This window comes from Harpia harpyja, chromosome 8 (assembly GCF_026419915.1).
Source record: "Harpia harpyja isolate bHarHar1 chromosome 8, bHarHar1 primary haplotype, whole genome shotgun sequence".
Lineage (NCBI taxonomy): Eukaryota > Metazoa > Chordata > Aves > Accipitriformes > Accipitridae > Harpia > Harpia harpyja.
In genome coordinates, this window is record NC_068947.1 from 29,973,727 (window position 1) to 29,989,173 (window position 15,447).

A 15,447-nucleotide genomic window follows, 5' to 3' on the forward strand; every position below is an offset into this window, starting at 1 on the left:
TTATTAGTTAATAGTAAAGAGTGCTTAGTGAAAATTCTTACAAATGACTACAAGGACGAAAATAAAATTAAACAGCTCCTTAATCCATGGCAGCTGACAGACAAAACACCTTCACAAGCCAGAACTCCTCAGAAAACAATGCAAATCTTGTGCAGCTTGTGGCATACTCAGACCATCGCCAGGCACAGCAGCCCAGACTGCCTCTGACAGTCCTAGTCCTCTCATCAACCTGACGGAAGGGAGGTCGCACATGAGGGTTTCCTTCAGAAGAAAATCAGTTTGCAAAGAAATAGTGCGTATACCTAGGTTTCATTTCAATATGTAGGATATAGCCATAGTGCACAAGCACCTGGATTCAGGAGCTGCAAAGCGCTTCTGAATCTGCCAGTTGGGATACACCAACTCTTTCTGAAAAATACATAGTTATGAGCAGAAAGCCATCACCCAGTGTCCATGCAATAGCTTTAAGAACACGAGTAGAGGCCATGTGGGTTTACAGCTCATGTTTTCTGAAGTCAGTGATAAAGCTTCCATTAACTTAACTGGGTAGGATCAGCCCCTGACAAATATCTCTTAGTAAGAAGTCAAAGTTCATGAAAAACTTCATAGGGCAAGAGCAGTAATAGCTTAAATAGATTTTGTGGTGTGTCAGTAGTCACCATGATAGAACAGCAGGTATGAAAGATGCATTAGTCTGTACAATACATTGCCCTGGAAAACAGAACTTGCTGTACAAGATGAAATTTGATAATTGGTCTCATCGGTGGATCAACAAGCTGGGCATTAAAATAATCTAGTCTAGGGAACATAAAAGCATGAATGAGCAATAAGCGAAGCACATTTACTTCAACTAATAATAGGAAGCCTTAATCTTTTGACTGCAATACTGAAAGAAGAGCTTGCAATCAAAAATGACATAAGGTTTTTAACCAGTGAACCTGGGTTGAATTTTAAAGATGGGTTAGCAGTTCAAGTGGGTTTGGGTTGATGGCAAGAGCCAGCCATGAACAGCTCAGTTTTGTCTGATTTTAACTGAAGAAAATTGATGCTCATAGAGGCTTTTACAGTCACCAGCTTGTCAATATGGTAATAGCATAGTTTGAAATTGCTGGTTTGGTTGACAAATAGACCTGTGTCTTGTCAGCATAGAAATGAAACCCAGCATCATGCCAATGAACAGCCCTGCGCACAGGCAGCTTTGGATTGCTGAGTAAGAACAGAGCCAAAATGGAACCCTACAGAGCCCGAGAAATAAATGCTCTAGGAGAAGAACACAAATTACCCTTGAAAATATAATGCAGGTAACTGTTGGATAAATATGATTTAAGCCAATTTAGAAATGTGCCAAACAGGAAGATAAAGTCCCTCAGGCATTCAAGAAGAACATCGAGATCTAGCAAAATTAGAGTAGCTGGAGAATGAGAACCTGTCTTTAGGAGAAGGTTATGTCTCATTGCTGTCTTGCTGAAAATTTTAAAAAGTAAAAAGCCCACCCAAAATACAGAATTTGATTCCATACTCACTGAAGCCAATGGCAAATCTGTATTTTGGTGATGGTGGATTATGGGGATGTAAAATAAGATAGTAATTCACGCAGGGATTTTATGCTTTCTGTGTATCAACGTAGCTCTTCTTTCAATATAACAAACAGAATTTGTGCATCCTGGTGCATGCATCTCCTGGTGTTGCATCTCTTGCTTTGTTTTGGATTCCAGCAACTAAATAATGCTTATTGTTACTGTTTTTCATTTAACCCCAGAAGAGACAAGAAAAAGATGATTAATCATCATAATTGGGTGAAACATTCTGCAAATCTGATTTTTATCAGTCTTTAAGAATTTGAGACAACCTTCAACAGGTTACTTTTTATCTTCTGGTTTACAGATTTTCTACGAGAAACATTCTAGCAGGATCGGAAAATGTTGAAAATGTTCACTGATACTTCAGCTCTCAGAGAAGAGATAGGGGAAGGAAGGAATGAAAACTTGTAAGGAAGAGAACAGCTGTGCAATAGGAGGAAAGGTTGAATATCCTCCTCTTTTGCATGGTCCACAGCATGCAATTTACCCCTCAATTTAAAAAAAAAATAGAATTTTTTTTTTTATATGAAGGTGGAACTGGGAAGAAGCTGATGAGTCACAGAAAACAGAATTACATGTCTTCATGTCATGATTTACACTGTGTTTTACTCATAAATCCAAGTACAGCCTATTACTGGAATTGTAGTAGATCTCTGATACTGGGAAAGAGAATTTCAGTAGAGAATAGTGAGAGTCATAAGACAGTAAATTGTTTCTGCCTTTTCTTTATAGAAAGGAAATGAACAAAATCTATTTACAGTTGAAGGAATAACTCTGGAAAACACATGAAACTATTTGTTTCAAAAAGCCAAGAATTCATCTGAATTTTTGCTTCATTTATTAGCTTGCTTTAAGCATCCATATGAGCAACATCAAACAGATAGCATAAGTAGAAAATTACAAATAACTAGTACATAAAGTGGCTTGGGAGAGGTGAAGAAATGTTTATGGATTTAATTAATTTATATTCTGTCGACCTGGCAAATTTAACTGCTTATTAATTATTTGTTAAATAATTGTGACTAGTGATCACCTTTTCAAGAGTTTAAATCTGCTCTAGGCAAACCACACAGACACCTTTTTTTCAAATACATTTTTTCAAGTAACCTTTTTTGTACATTTCTGCTGGTAGACAATGTTCCTGGCCAGTAAAATATTTAAGAGTTGTAAGGCATATAGAACGTAACATATTTTAGAAGATACCTGTAAGGAGTCACATGAGTCCTTACCGTCCTATTAAGAAAGTTAGCAATAATGTTAAAGAACTGATGTATCAAGAATTACAGTGTCATTTACATTAGAAAGTATTTTAGGGAATGGAGTAATTTTAAATAGAGTGCACCAGAAAAACATGGATCCATTTGTATTTTGTATGAGATGAGAGTATTCTGCTTAAACAAAATAACAAAACAACAAAACAAAACAAGAAAGTAGGCACAGCATCAGGTTAGACAAAATTCAACATGAAAACTTTGAAATATTTCTTTTTCCTGCTGCTTGACTATCTGATTCCTCAGATGGGGGAGGAAGTGAGAAGCAGGAATCCCTAAGAGTACAAACTTCTCCTCCCTCTGTAAGAGTGTCTTCCAAGTTCAAGCTTCTTGGAGTATTTTATCAAGACAACATTAAGGTCCTGGCTTCCCAAATGAATTGTACTGTGGGAAATAATTATAATAATATTGGAGGACTTAAAATGTTGCTTCTCAGTCCAAATAAACATGAAACAAAACTTTCAAACTATTCACAAAATGTATTTTTTTCTCCACTCAAGCTTTTACTAAAATTTAAAGTTGTTTTGGCCATTGTAATGCAGCAAAATGGATGTTGTTCAAACGAAGAACGTTAACACAGAGACACAAGTGCTAAGTCATCAAAATTCAGAATGAATTTTCTCCTCCACAGAAAATACTTTCACTTGGTTTTTTTTATTATATATCAGACAAGAAAAAAGAGATGCAATTATTTCAAAATTAGAATTATATATATAGAAACAGGTTATAGCATCTGCTGGTTATATATGGAAGTATTCCCACATTCCTACTCCTTGGTTTTCAAAACAAGAGCAATCTCGGGTAGTCAGTTTTCTAAAAAATATGCAAAAAGTGGCAAGAGAAATTTCCCAGCTCTAAGGGGGGACGTAACTTATGTGAACATAACTGTTGCTATCTGGTTTATGGTGAGTTGAATCACTCCTATGCCTCTGCCAGCTTTATGTCACATGTAAAATACTGGTATGATGATCAACAGCATCAAAGCTGGATTTGTTATATATCTAACATTTAGTGAACCTAATGTCTCCTAATAAAATCTAGATATTTGTATGGTAATAAAAATATGCAAAGATATATAGTTGGATCAGTTATAAAAGTATAGCTAATGTGATTCTGATAAACTAATCACATAAAATACAGTCAAGCAGAAACATATCTAAGCTTACATGGCCCAGTGATTTGAGTTCCTTAACTTTTTTGATACACAATTTAAGTGGATTCTCCCATCAGGCATCTGTAGGTAAACAGAAGCAGTAATCACTTGTGACTACATCTGTGACGTTAGGTAGGTAAGTGCCAATTTTTTTGAGAATATTTAATCCTCAGAACTGGGACCATGTTTTCCAAACAGTCACCTTTTTAGGTACATAGCCAAAGCAGCCAGATTTTTTTCAGAATTTCTTAGGTGTTACTTTTCTGAGGGCCTTCATGGGTGATGTTAGGAAATGTTGAGTAGCAGTCCATGTTCTTTCTCTTTCCGTTATGTTTTTGTGCATTTGTGAAAATTGTTAAGTGTAGGTTTTTCCAAAATAATATCTTTTTCTTTTCATTATAAAACAAGAAAATCATAAAGACCTTCAGTACTTTCGGATTCCAGTAATCTTCTGAGGCCAAGCTCTTCCCTTCACCACTCCCTCCAACTCTAACAATGAAAAAAAGAAAGAAAACAATCAGCAACTTAGAAAAAAAAATTACAGACAAATGGAAAAGATGCTACCTTGGCATTCAAGACACTGGTATTGTATTATTTCATCAATAAAACATCCATTCTTCCGAGGTATGAGGGCTGAGCTGGCTGAAGTAAGGTACCCTGTGCCATATTAGAAATTTGATATTTACTTTACACTCTAACTGAAATCAGATAAAATAAATCAGGACTTGCTTTTTTTCCTTTTATTTGTTGTTAAATAAAATAAGCTATTATTTTTTATTTTTCTTGTAAAAGGAGAAAAAGAATGAAGAAATGAAAACTTCTACTTAATGTAACTCAAGTAAATGTTCCAAGTTAGTGGATGGGTAGAACTATAGCTTAAGTGTATTAAAATCACTTGTATTTCATATTATTGGCTTTCCATCAAAGGTTCTCTTATTCATAAGCTAATATGTGGGGAGGTAAATATATTTAATAAAAACACATGAGATACACAGTTTAGCTTAACACAGTAGTTTCATTTACTTGAGTCAGAGCACTTAAGATCATTTGTACTAAAGAATATTATTACAATTTTAATATGTAATTAAAGTGTTCATATATTGTGAAACATTTGCCCAGTACCTGTGTTATTCTGAAGGGCAAACACAGGGCACTTTAGCTTCATTTTTTTTAGCTGGTTCCTAATGGTCCTTTCCAGAACTTTATTCATTTGCAGTGTGGTACTGGCTGCCAGATCACCGTATGTATAATTTGTACGAACTGTTCATTTTATTTTAGAACATACTGTTTCAACAACATGGCTTGTGTCATCATGAGAACCATGACAAAGGGTTATCCAGATTTCATGATAGCCAGCCAGAAAAATGGGGCTGTGAAACAATATTGCTGCTGAGACTAACTTCTAAATGCGGAGTGTGAGAGAGGGCACGACACTTCAGTCCTCATTCAATCTGTTATTGCCGATATAGGGAACATCTTTGTGAAAGAAAAGGGGAAAATACGAAGTCTGAAAGGAATATGCATGTTCTGAACGGTTTTGGCTGCATGCATATAACCTTCCCAAACGTTATCTTTGCATCGTTGTCAACCCACAAGCAGTAACAGTATTTTCATAGTATTATACCTGCTCTACTGGTACTTTCTCATGTCAGTTTGGAAGTAGTGACTCCACACTGGTTATTTTCTGGACAGGCCTTCAAACTATCAGGAACATGACTCATCAGAGCAACGTTCTCATAAGTATATTTTTTATGTTTGTGTGTGCGAGTGGGATAAATTTGCAGAAAATTCACAAGTACAGGATGTGTTCTTCTGGCTAAAAACACCAGTATTCTATTCTGGTAAAATATTAACAATCAGTATACAGTAGTCATATCAACTTAGCATACGCCCCTTTGATTCTTCCATGAAAGGTGTTACAGGGGCTGAAAGTAGGGTTTATTTCCTGCCACCAAAGACCCAAGGTGTTAGTTCCTGTCTATGGTCAAAAATTGCACACCCCCACCCCAAAAATGCGTATGGGAAAGTAAGCCTCACCTTAGCTCATGCCTCAGAACAGATACAGCGTGCTAGAGGCATGGCCAAAACTCACCAGATGCTGCAAGCATATGATTCCTCCATGAGAGTTTATATGGTACAGCTGTTTTTAAATGTTTTTGTAATTGAAAAGGCTCTAGCATCTGGTCCTTTGCTTATTACTCTTAGATCAAATAGTCACAATCTGAAGTCTACTTTCAAATAATGCAGAAAAAAAAAAGAACTCGAGGCACTGAGGGTACATTTCTCTCAGATGACCTCCTTTGAAGTACTTGTAAAAATATAAGTAAACTGTGTAATAAAAAAAAAAGAAAAAGGCAGAAAACAACTCCGGTAGGGAATGATATCAGTTATGTATGCATACAAATACCTTTATCTTTTTAAATGTAGGTAGATAAAGTATCAAGTGGTATGTACTCTTGATATCTTTCAGTTATATAAAGAGTATATTACTCTTCCCTGCACATGTTATTGTGTAATTGAACTCCACCTCCAACAGTTGCAGACTTGCCGCTGTCATGAACAAAACAGGATATGCGCTATGGTACACCCTGCAGAAACCCTTGCCCTGGACCAGCTTTTCCTCTGGTAACACTCAGAGGGTTCCCATTGATTCCAGTTAGTCCTAGACAGTACTCCTGAAGAAAGTCAGACCTTTCCACCTTACTAGTTCAGATTTATGGATGAACACTGTTACATGATTATCATTTATTTAGGCAAACCTCCTCTGAAGTCAATTATTGAATAAATAAGAATCATAATGATTCCTTTTCTTTTTTTAATTTTTTTTAAATTTATTTTGTCTGCCTACATAAATTCTGGAATACTAGGTGATTTAATCCTCTGTGAAGGCACCTCCGAAATAGTGGGTAATCTGACATATTACATGAATTGAACTAGGCTGAGTCAAGGGTGGAATTTCATTATTTGTCTATGTAAGGCTGACAAACTATTTTAGAGGAAGATTTAGTCTGGAAATGAATTTCTGTAAAGCCAGCTAGCTTCTCGACCACATCCTAAGCCTTTCATATCATGATTGGATGCCATAAAGCAAGGCCTTAATTATTTTGATTGAAAAAGGTAGTTTCAGAGCTGTTAGTTTTTGGAGAGGCTGAGATGATAGCCTCAAAGGAAAATCAAAATAAGAGCAACTGTAGTTCTCCCAAGCTCTTCAAAGCGCTTTATGTGATTTAAAAATAGGCTAGCATTAGCTTAAAAATGTTTGGGAATCATATAACAGCATTTTCATTTTCTTTTTGAAAATAATACATGTCTTGTTACCACATGGCACAGACCTATGTGTTTTACTTCAGCAAGCTAAAGATAAAGTTTGTTACTGGAACTGTAGTTTTGTTCATAATTTTAAAATACATTATTGTAATCATCAAAGTGATAAAAGTTGCAGGTACATCAACAATTTATTTAACCATTTTTGAAATGGTCACACAGATTAATTTTGTACTTCAAGAATGTCAGTATCACAATTATATTTTGATAGAACTCCTACTAGATCAAAAACATACCTTTCTGTCTTGAGATTTCTGGTCAGCAATTGTAAAGAAGGGTGTGTGTGTGGGGGTGGGTGTGTATTATTATGTATTTTTATAAATATAAAGTGGTTCACTGATATTACCAAAGTATGGTACCAAGAGCCCTCCACTAACTGCTTGCAATTCTGGGAATGAGTTCTAATACAACATCTATAAATGTGTTTTTCTGTTCCAAGACTGATCCAAAGGTAGTTGACGTTTTCCTGTCATAATTGGCCTTGCATTTACAGACATTTTATAGTGATGAATTCCCCTTGAAGAAAAAAATTGAAAAAATGTCCCCTTTTGCGATGTCTATAACGAAGTAAAGGTATAGACACCACCCACAGATGGTAGATCGGTAGGTACATTGGTAGATACTCATCTTCTATGCTTGGCGAGTGGGTGTTTAGGTTTGGCTGAAGACTGCACAGGAAGAACCAACAAACACACATCAGTATTTCATACTTCTTAAGAGACTGATTTCACTGTGTGCTGGAATTCTTCCTTTACTTGTACAGAGTATTTATTTTGTATATTGTTTGAATTCTCATAGTTTAAGTAAATATGAGCAAGTGGCACAGTTCAGTGTGATGTAAATATTAAGTGTTGGAAATAACCTGCTAAATCCATACATTGTGTTACTTAGTCTCAGTTGATTGTATCATATTGAAACTTGTGTCCTCAGGCAACTGTATGTTACCCAACAATGATCATTTTAACAAATATTCCACATGCACATTTTTTCCGTTGCTTGTCCAAGATTCCTCATTTTGTAGGTCTCTTGTCTACGCAATATGTTCCCTAAGGTTAAGAATGAAAGAGGTCTCTACTACAGACACTCTTGATTGAAATAGCAGCTAAATTGCTGCAGTAATGAGAAAATTTCCTTTTCCCTAGATAATTCAGCTGCTTAGCATTGAAAAATTTTTGAGATAAAGATTCTTTGTGAAATAAAAAAAATAAAGATCATTTCTTTACAATCAGAATTTGCTAATGAGCCTACTATGGAAATGCAGAGCAAAACTTGCTGTTTTAATGGAAGCATGGCCAGGCTCTATTAGGAGACTTAACGCTCTCAAAAAAAGACTGTTGTACAGACACTGTGACATGCAGTAGCTTTAGAAAATGCTGCTGTGTTTCTGGAAAAAAGTGGTTAAAAACACACGACGATGAAGTTAACCTAAATCTTTCATTGGCTTAAAAAAATAGGTCAAGTAATACATTATTAGCTCCGCTGTAAGCCTGTACACAATCCGTACATTCCAAAGTGAAAGAGGTTTTGCTTAACATTCCTACATCTACTTTCATTCATGGTATCTCTAGGTTAAAATATTTGGCTTTTCACAAGCGTGACTCCCCTTTGCTTTCTCTGAAGTGGAAATTCAGGTGTTCTTTAACGATACTAGTCTTTTGCTGAAAAAATGCTCGAATATACCATTTGTAATTATTTTACCTGAGTTTTAGAACTAAAATGTTGGCATACGGTAATGCAGTTGTTATCCCACAATTTATAAGCGACTTGTAAACAAATTTGTTTCTCTTTTCTCAGCCTTTAGCTTCTAGAAGTATCAGGAAGCGCTCTGTAAAGCATTTGGGGAACACCATGCCAAGCGTCGACACGTTTGTTAAACACAGGCACACAGAAGGTGTGATGAAGGTCACACGCGCTTTGTAGCTTCGCCTATGCAGCCAAGTTCAGCGTGTACCTCTGGGTACTCTCTTCTCTGATGGGGATGAAGTCTGAAGAACAACTTGACGTATAACGCAGTTTCTGGCAGCAGAGGTTGTGGGGATGCCACCTACCAAAATGGAGGGCTGACTCTTCTCGCAAGCTCTGCCCACGGCCGGTTGTCCTCCCAAACTGTGTTTACCGCCACGTGGGCAAACGCCACGGCTCCCAGGAGCCGTTGTGCCCCCGATTCTCGAACCGCTTCCGCGGGGAGGGGGGGGCAGTCTGGGAGCCGGGGCCCTCCCCCGCCCCCCGCCGCCGGCCCAGGGACCGCCGGGCGCCCCGGCTGAAGGCGGGAGGGATGCTCCCCGCTCCCGGGCGCGGCCACCATCCCCGCGCCGCCCGGCCTGGGAGGCAGAGGCCGAGGGGTAAGGAGACGCGCCGGGAGCCGTGAGGGCAGGCGGGGCCGGCCCGGTCGGCAGGGCCCGCCCGGCCCTCCCGGGAGCAGCCGCAGGTGCCGGGGCGGCCGCCGTGCGCTGGCGGGAGCCTTTTCGTTCAAGGGGAAAAAAAAAAAAAAGTTTCTAGCGCGTGTTTTTCGGAGAAAAGGCGGAAAACAGAAGCTCTAAACCGGCGACAAATGGTAACCGCTGAAAGCGCCCCCCCCCGTTATTCTAAGCGAGCCCAAGGAAAAAAAAAAAAAAGGTGTTATTTCTAAGCCATCGCTGTTTTCATTGAATACGGGTCCTCCGGTGCTATCGCTCGTAAGTTTGTTTCCCGGGGGCCCTGCGCCTTCAGTTACATTAATTAGAGAGGGCAGGAGGCGACGCGACTTGCGTACGTGCGACGCGTTTAGCGGCGACCTGCTCCGCAGCCGCCGTCCGTCCCCACACGGTGCGGGGCGCACCCCTCCCGCCCGCCGCCGCCCCCCGCCCGGCCCGGCCCCGGCCCGGCCTCCCCTGGCCCGGCCTCCCCTCTCCTCCCCTCCCCTCGGCGGGGGTTAGAAAAGGGTTAAGAAACTTGGCTGGAGAGATGAATGGCGCGGCGCGGGGAGGGGCCGGGCTGCGCCGCGGCGGGCGAGGTGGAAGGCGGGGAGGATCGCGGCTGCGGGTTAGGCTTTGAAAGTCAGCCTCACAGGCATTGCAGCAGAGCCCCGAGCCGCGGAGGGGCGCGGAGAGGAGAGGAGAGGAGCGGAGCTCGCCGTGTATGTGTGCGGGGCCGGGCGGGGGGTACGGACGGACGCGGGGGGGGGGGGGGGGGGACGGGCGGGGGGGGGAAGAGGGGAGAGGTGGCGCGGCGCGTCCTGCCCTGCCCTGCCCTCCCCTCCCCTCCAGCCGGGGGACCCAGCCGCCCACCTCGGCTTCGGGAGCCGCCGCCGCTCCCCGGACCTCCGCGCCGGGACTGGCCGCCGGAGCCCTCGCCCGCTGTGGCCGCTGGGCCGGGCCGGCGCGCGTGCCCGCTGCCTGCGCGGGGGGCCGCCGCCGGAGCCTCTGCCGGAGGCGAGGCCGGGCACCGGGCAGCCCGCCCGGGAGGAGCCGCCGCCGCCGCGGTGGGAGGGGGTGCGCGGGCCCGCTGCGGGGTGAGTGCGGCGCTCTTCCGCCGGCAGCCGTGCTGGCTGGCGGGGGAAATGGCCGAGCGGGGCGGGCCGGGGCCGCGCTGGCGGGCGGCGGGCGGGGAACAATGCCGGGGTGAGCCCGGCGCGGGGGCGGCCGCGGCGGCGGGGGCCGTTTCCGGTGACGGCCGCCCCTCCGGCCCCCCCCCGCTGTGGGAGCCGAAAGTTTGCCTGGCCAGGGTGGGTTTGGGTGAGCTGGAGGGCCGGAAAAGTTACTCGTCTTCACCCCCGAGACCCGCGAGCGTTTTCCCGAGCGCTGGCTGCAAGCCTCCCACGGTCCCCGTTTCGGAGGGGCACCCCCCTCCTCCGCCTCCCGGTGTGCGCGTGAATTATTTAAAGAGCCGCAAGCTCGGTGCGCAGCGGCTGCGGCGGCCGCCCGGGGGTGCGGAGAGACCCGGCCCCGCCGGCCGCGGCCTCGCCCGCCGCCTCCCGCCGCCCGGCTGCTTTCACAGCGGCTGTGGGCAAGGCCACGCTTCCCTCTTCTGGCCTCCCCCCCCCCCCCCACTGTTTGTTACTGCCCGCTCCCCCGCTACCTGCGAACGGGCAGCCGGTGGTGCCTTTTCCACCGCCTCTCGTTGGTGGCACACGCTCGGCTCCCTGCTTCCCCCAAAGATGCCTTCTCATCGCTTCGGGCTCCTGAGGGACGTCGCTGTTTCCTTTCTAGACTAAAGGTTACTTGTTACTTTTCCAGACTGTTTTTGTGTCCCTGAAGCCCTTTAAAGGTGATTCCCCCCCCCCCCCCCCGCTTTTTCTCTACGGAACGTGTTGTTGGAGGCTGTTCTTTGTAAGTGTCGGTGATTAAGTTGGAAGGTGGTGCAACCTAAAGAAACGTAGCGTAGGCAAAATAAGGAACAGCTTTGTAACATGCGAACAGCCTTGTGTCTGTGCTGCACCTCTCTCTTTCTTCTTCTGTATCGTGGATTCTGATGATTTACTAGGTTTTTAATTTAAAGAATTCAGCTAAAATGCTTGACACGTGTTGAAAATGTTGAAAAACCGGTGGGATTTCTGGCTTTGGGATTGCGGTGCTGATAGGAAAGCTGAAGTGGAAGTTGTCCCCTTCTGCCTTACCTCTCTGGAATCTGGAGACTATATTATTCCTTTTTTATTTATTTTGAGGGGGCCTGCCTGCCTGCAGGGTCTGACAGCTCACAGGCTGATTAGAATTTAACTGAGTCATGGCACTATAAATGTTCAGAGATACTATAAAGCTTTATTTAACAAAGAGTGCGAATCCAGTCTGTGAAGACCCACGGGGAGGAAGCAGTCACTTGTGGAAGGGGGGTGGTGTATCCCTGAGCGAGTGGTGGAAAACATTTATCTTTAATATTCAAATGCAATTTACTGTTTCTGGGGCTGACTGAGCACACTAGAAAGTGACACGTTAAGATGTCATGTGACAAAAGCTTTCTGAGCTGAGGATATCTTGTGGTTAAAGTCTGTTTTAATAGCATCTGAGTAATTGTTGCTATACAGGCAGCAAGAGTTGATATCGCGGAGAGCAAAAGTTCTCGTCCAGAGTGATGTTCAGGCAGGTTTGGGGCTTCTGCTGCCTGGGGCAAGTGCCTTCTCAAACTTGTGGTCCAGAGGTCTGACTTGTTATTTTATCAGTGGTCTCTCGAGATAGAGTTGACGTTGACTCCAAAGCAAGACGGCAAGTTTGTCATGAGTGAAATGCGTACGTAAGGGTGTACATTTTCTGTTGAGTGGGATGGAAGAGGTGACAAGTAGTGACTGTGTGTTTCAGGTAGGGGTGAAATCTGACCTCCTGTTAGAGTGGCCTACAGTTCCAAGTTATCTAATGAGCCAGAGCTGTCAGTGGTTTTCAGATTCTTGTAGACCCCGTGTGCATAGACTACAAGATGCTGTCAAATGCCAAACCGTACTGAATGGATTTTTTTTTTTTCCCCTATTAGTCTTGGGGTAGAAAATTACCAGATGAAAATGTGCTCTTCCTCTCTGCTCCCTGAACTTGTTTCTTTTTCTAAAGTGAAAGATGTGCTAATCAAAATTGGAGGAAAATAAAATAACTAAAATTTATTATAGTCATAAAAGCTATGTTGATAAAGAAATAAAAGTGAAGTGATGTTTTTATATTGTAAACTTAAATAGGTGATTTAAATGCTGGCTGTATCACCTGCGGTGTTTGATAGCTGTGTTTAGGGTGTATCTATTCTGTAAAAGGCACCAAGGAAATTTTTTTTTTTCTTAAGTGATTCAGTAAAGGTTAGAACTCAAACATGAATTAACTTTATGGTGATCGTATTTGCCTGTAAGTTTTGCTTAATGTGGGATTGGTTTAAAAGAATTGACAAAGGCTTCTTTGCTTAAAGCTTATTTTGTCTTTTCAGAGCTAACTTTATTTTTCTGTCTTTGAACAGTGGCAAAAGGTTTCTGTAATACCAGCTGTATTATTGTTAGCAGTGAGAGCACTGTTAGTTTTACCAGTGATGGTGCGGGACATTACTATATTAAAAGATAAACCATGTTTTGCGTTGTGCCGAGCACATGTATAAACTTGCCCGAGGCAAAGCCAGGGAGTTGCATTTCCCAGTCAGCTGCCTTGCTCAAGGGTGGTGCTTGACACCTCCTTGCAGGGCTATCGGAGAAGACAGGAAGACTGTAATATTTCGTTAATTTTAGAATAGCTCTTCAGAACTTGCCTGAACCTCAGAACCCAAATGGCTTGTGGCTTTTTTCCTGTCTGAACGTGTAGGGAGTGGAGGGGGTCCAGAAGAGAGACTGGGAGAGCACGGGGTTTCCAGCTGGGCACCTGACGGGGAGCAGAAGCCCCTTTGCGAGTGGGGCTTTGGTGTCCGACCTGCCATGCGTGGGGCCTGCGGGCAGGGGAGGCTGGGCTCAGCCGGGCTGATCCCCCGCTGCTGGGTGAGGAACAATAGGCAGGGTAAATAGGATAACTATCCTATGGATTAAAAAAGGTTAAATACCCGTTTGAGACAAGAAGTGCAAATTTTGAAGTATAAATTGTTACTGCTTAGCAGGTGTTTAATGACAGGCAAGTGGAAAGATAATGTAGGTAGGGAATGAAGCCTGAACAGGAGGAAAAGGTATGAAAGAATATCCACAAATGTACAAAAAAGATAAAAAACATAAACTTGACAGTCTGTCTAAACAGTCTTAAACTAGAGACAAAAAGGTTAATGGTAACAGCATTTGTGGTTTGCTCGCTCTTCCTGCAAACAGGCCAAAACGATAAGAGCAGTAGCTGTCTGAACTGTACTGGCCTGCCTATGGCAAATGTGAGGGAAGTTATGAGGAAGGTATTTAAAAGGCTTGTGGCATTGCTTTGGGCTATTATGGTATTAGGGTTTTGCTAGGTGCATTTGAAAATACTGAATTGGAAAACAACGTGCTATGGTTGGCAGGCGGTACTTTGGGTGGACATCTGTGATCACAAAAACTTTCTTGCGTTCTCAGATGGGAATATCTGCCTCAGAAAAAGCAGGCGGAGGGATTCTTTTGGTAAAGATGAATGCCTACATTTTAGTGTTTCTGGATTATTTATTTCAGATACTTGGAAATGTTAACGGACCTATTTAGCACTTGAAAGAATTAATTTGGTAATTTATTTGACTGTCTGTTTCAGGTCACTTGGCTTGGTGGTTGAAGAAGGAGAATAGGAACTAAGACTCACGTAAATAAATATTCATGTGTAGAAAGGGGAAGAAGCAGTTGCTAGCCATCCTAGTTTGGGTCAAACCCCTCCTGGCATAGTCTTCTCATACTTAAATTGTTACTGGAGCTTGTTGCTCCGGTTTAATTGCCTGTCTTGAGAGGAACTCTGTTTTCATACCACTTATTTCTAAATACCATTGTCTTTGGCAGAGGAAAACCAATTTTGCTCATAGACAAAATCAGATTAAAAGCAGAAGCTACGGATCTTTTCTTAGTCACTGGTTTCTGAAGAGGTTGAGTTTAGTGTAGAAAAGCAGCTCAGTGTTGGGGAAGACTTCTGGTGGGCTGCTCTTCCTCCTCTCGAGAAAGAAAGTTGTGAGGGAGTCACCATGAGAGAGATTGGGTGCTAGATGTAAAATGTGTTTCAGTCTTGACCTGAACTATTATTTGAAAACAAATAAGAGAGGATTTAATTTGCCCCAAAAAGTGCTTAATGAATTTCTGTGTTGAAATGTGTCGTAAGTAGTATGTCTTGCTCACAGAAGAACAGTGGTTTTGTTCTCCTTGGTGCTAGGCTGGTACCGCTGCTCTGATGCTGATTTTTTTTTCATAGCGAACATTTAAGATATTCAGCTATGGGCTTTCTAATTATTCTCTGTGCACCACCCCACCATGAAAATGGAGTGGGAAGAGAAACTGAAAAGGCTTTTTCAGTGATGTAGAAAGTAGAGGTAGAAAGAAATGATGATTCTTGCCCCAGGAGCTTGTCGTGTTAGTGGTGTTCATGTCATCACCTATCTCACTTTCAGCAGTTTAGAATATGAAACAAATCAATGTTCAAAAAAACTATAAGGTGTGCAAAGCAAGTGATCCAGACATGAAGTTTTGGGGAATAAAATATTATTCTAGAAAAGCTTGCTTTTTTTAATTTGTTTTTAGAATGTTATTGAAGGAATATGC

At 42.4% G+C, this 15,447-nt stretch overlaps 1 protein-coding gene and 1 long non-coding RNA gene across 9 annotated transcripts in view; one reads left to right on the top strand and one right to left on the bottom strand.

The window, feature by feature from the left end:
- Nucleotides 1-2,075: 2,075 nt before the first annotated feature.
- LOC128145332 (uncharacterized) lies at nucleotides 2,076-10,698 on the bottom strand. 2 transcript variants are annotated; one of them, XR_008236435.1, is made up of 3 exons: nucleotides 10,595-10,698; nucleotides 4,427-4,493; nucleotides 2,076-3,235 (listed from the first exon to the last, which is right to left on the bottom strand). It is a non-coding gene; the product is annotated as an uncharacterized LOC128145332 (long non-coding RNA). The 2 variants fall into 2 exon arrangements; XR_008236436.1 differs by lacking the exon at nucleotides 10,595-10,698 and adding an exon at nucleotides 9,377-9,490.
- The window catches only part of NRIP1 (nuclear receptor interacting protein 1), a 79,304-nt gene continuing 73,424 nt past the window's right edge, over nucleotides 9,568-15,447 (top strand). For 3 of the 7 annotated variants that reach the window (XM_052795249.1, XM_052795243.1, XM_052795245.1), the window contains exon 1: nucleotides 10,218-10,443. The gene's annotated coding sequence lies outside the window, so the exon portion shown is untranslated. Of the gene's footprint in view, nucleotides 9,671-10,217; nucleotides 10,444-10,715; nucleotides 10,819-11,419; nucleotides 11,574-15,447 lie in introns of those variants that run through there. The other 4 variants (XM_052795246.1, XM_052795247.1, XM_052795251.1 and 1 more) reach the window with 4 other exon arrangements.